The sequence below is a fragment of the Erigeron canadensis genome, chromosome 5 (assembly GCF_010389155.1).
Source record: "Erigeron canadensis isolate Cc75 chromosome 5, C_canadensis_v1, whole genome shotgun sequence".
Lineage (NCBI taxonomy): Eukaryota > Viridiplantae > Streptophyta > Magnoliopsida > Asterales > Asteraceae > Erigeron > Erigeron canadensis.
Window position 1 is genome coordinate 4,538,143 of NC_057765.1, and position 3,917 is coordinate 4,542,059.

Sequence of the window (3,917 nt, forward strand, 5' to 3'; positions counted from 1 at the left end):
AGGTGTAATATAGTACTCTAGACTTGGTTAAGAAGGTTTTCTACTACCATATACTCACTAATTAATCTTTTAAAGATATAACATCAATTACTAATCTAATTTATGTTGTTAATATATACATTGGTATTTTAAAAAAAAAATACTTTCAAGTACAAATTTGTAATTTTAAAAATAATTACATTAGAAATGTTGACACTATCATAACAAATATTTTTAAAACTAAATATTTATATCACAATTTGAAATAAATATAGAACATATTATTGTATTTTATAGGTTAATTTTTTATAACTTTATTAATCACATTATTAACTCATTTTTATTTTATAAACAAATTAATAAAAATTTTAATAAGAAGATTATTATCTATAATATAACTAAAAGAAGGGGTTGGGGGTACACTTGGCACCCCTAATCCACCTCCTTGAGTCTAATCTTCTCTCCTTATTAATCCTCTAATTTTTTTAATATTAATCTAAATTAATTTACACTTTTTGGTTTTCCATCACCAATTTACACTTTAACCCCAATCTAAAACAATTAATTTACACTTTTTAGTTTCTCATCATCAATTTACACTTTAACTCAATTTAAAATAATTAACTTACACTTTTTGATTTTCCATCACCAATTTACACTTTAACCTAATTTATATTTAATTATACTTTTATATATATAATTTAGCCTTTTAAAATATAAGAAACTGTAAATTTTTTATTTAACTAAAGTTGAAAAAAAAGGGGTAAACTGAAATCAATATTTATATGGAGTTAATTTTCGTATGTTTCTTCGTTGGGCGGATAATTTTTGGAATATTTTGACCGATGGAGTGACTATTCAGCTAGCAAATTTTCAAGTTGATTTCGGTATATCTATTTAATATATTTGAATTCCAATTTTTTTAGCTTTGATTAATATATTTTGAAACTACCCGTCCATTGGACAGGCCTGACCACTAGTTTATACATAAATTTGTACAAATATTTTATTGTAACGAACTACCTATTTATTAATAAAGTAATTACGTTTTTTTTTTTAATTTCAGGGTTTTAATAATAATATACTTTTAATGTCTATTTATTGTAGAATTTTTAAGTATATTTTTTTCAAAGTCGGTACTTTAAAATTTTATAATCGTGTTAAAGATAACATATACTTTAGTATCTTTAGTTACTTATGGTTTGTCAAATATATTTTAACATCATATATTAGTTAATTAATTCATACAAAACTTTAAAAGATGTATTAGTGAGTCTAGGGTAGTAGAAAACCTTGTTAACCAAGTCTAGGGTACTATATTACACCTTTAATAATTCATGGTAGTAGAACATCTACTTCAACTAATGTGTATGAATATTCTAAAAAAAACAGGTGAAACAAGATGATTTTTTGCATTTTAACTTCACTCATGTGGTTCGTCAGTAAGGTAAACAATATTTCATTCCAAAACTTCATTTGCTTGCAAACCAACCAACAAAACCTGATCAAATCATAAAACTACACACAAAGAAACTAAAGTTATCTGTTCCCACACACAAAACGGAAAACACTACAACTGTCATTCGGGCACATCAAATTTTTGAAGCATAAGGAATCATTTTGGATCATCCAACAGAACGAAACGAAGTGTTAATAATTCAAGCATATGCAAAATGAGAACTTTTAAGCAAGTCTAAAATATGAAGTGAATAATGAAATCACTTATACAAGACGAGAATAATTTATTCTACCTGAACTAATGACAAGCGCTCCCTCGGTGTAGTAGGTACATCACTTGGTTGATCCATCCACATCTTTTATTAAGATCCATTATTTGGGATTAGATATCGAATATATAAAACCATCCAAGTGATCCAGCAAAAGTAGCGTTTCCATATAAGAACATACAAAGAAGGAATAATCGTCTCCACCAAAAAAATCAAAATGATCATCGAGATCATCACCGGATTCTAAGAAGGGGTCGTAAATTTTAAGGTTGGCAGATTCTTTTTGTTTTTGTGTTACTAGTATAAGTTCATCAATCTTCGTAAATCCTAGCTAGTAATGTCTTTACTGTGGCATGTGGCACGTTGATGTTATATATCTTTGTAAAGGATCTATTATCACCTTGATCCTCCATCATCCATAGACAACAAACTGGTACGCCTTCCTCAAACTCTGTATGGTATTCAAGCAAAACAAGAGACTTTTGTAGCTTAGATATAGACTGAATACTACAAAGCCGGTTGGTTAAACTATCTGCGAGATTTATCTCTTTAAATTCTTTGGCAATCAAATCAAATGAGATGATCAGAAAAGGTGATTGAGATCGATCATCTTTGGAATCAAGAAGCATATCAAAAGCAACCCAATAGATAAATCTATCAATAACTACTTGAGACCATCTAAGTCTAATTGATTCGCATGGCAGATTGGTAGATAGAATACTCCAAGTCCCGGTGCTCATAGTAAAAACTCAAACTCTCCAAGGGAGGCTGATGCTAGGCATTGTTGGGATCGATCACCACAAACGAAGAAATCAACATGCAAATAACCAATAATAAAGTAAACAAGAAAAAGCAAAACGACACAATATTTACTTGGTTCGACTCAAAGAGTCTAATCCACTACCACAAATAATACTACAAACGTTGGATTACAAGAATGGAGACGCTCACTCTCAACAATCTATAAACCCTCACAAAAGTTCACTCTTACAAGAAACTCACCTCCCAAGAATTTCTCACACAAGAATTAAGTCCTTAAAACTTAACTAATAACTCCTATTTATATAGGCAACCTACCAAGGTATTTTTCTTTCCATACTAATGTAGGACAAAGACTTTGGGTCAAATACCATCAATTCCTCCCTTGACCCAAATTCCCCAATATCTCATCTTTATTCGAGAAATGCACTCTTCTCTCAGTCTTCTTCATCTTCTTGTTCTCGAAACAAGTCCTCCTTAATAGGGATTCGCCATCCAAGTAGCATAGATTCTTCGAATGTCTCCATCCTCAAAGAACTAGTCTATCTCTCATGTATACCTTCAAAGTATTTCTTCTTCCAACATAACGGTACCCACGGGATGTCAAAACTCCAAGTGAAAGTATATTCGTCGACGCACCCGGAGCATACTTCACATTCAAAGTGGTCTTCACAACTCCATTATGAAGTTTGAAGCGTACACTCCCAACACCTTCAACCTTCATCTTTTGCTTATTACCCACTTTGATATCACCAAACTGCTTTTTCCCGTTAAATGTATCGAACATAGCCCGATCATTACACATGTGTACTGACGTTGCATTATCAAACACCCACTTTGGTATTTCATCCTTCAATATTCCCCCACCCGAGTTTTCTGCCAACATAAACTCACTATCACAATCATCAACCATAATCGCCTCTTCATTGTCCTTTTTCTTTACCTTTGAATCTCGTAAACTCTTCAAGTCTTCACGAAATTGAGGACAACAAATTTGCATATGGCTTTTCTCCCCACAATAGTAGCACTCTATAGCACTCATGTCTCGATCTCCTCACACTCGAAACTTTGAACGCCCTCTTGAACTACCATGGTTAGAACTTCTTCCTCTATCGGGATCATCTATAACTAATATTTTCTCTCCACCTGAGAAACTATCACTTCTACTCATTCTTTCGTTATCCCGTAAAGCTTTCAACACATCCTCAAGTGTCAAAGTGGTCCTCCCTGTCAACATAGTCTGCACAAACGACTTATAGGATTTCGGCAATGATGACAATAATAACAAGGCTTGCTCTTCCTCCTTCATCACCTCATCGACATTAAACATCTGACAAACCAACTGATTAAAACAATTTATATGATCATGCAGATTACCTCCCTCTTCGAGTTTCAATGAATATAGATCCATCTTCAGAAATAGCCGATTCGTCAACGACTTTGAAGCATAGA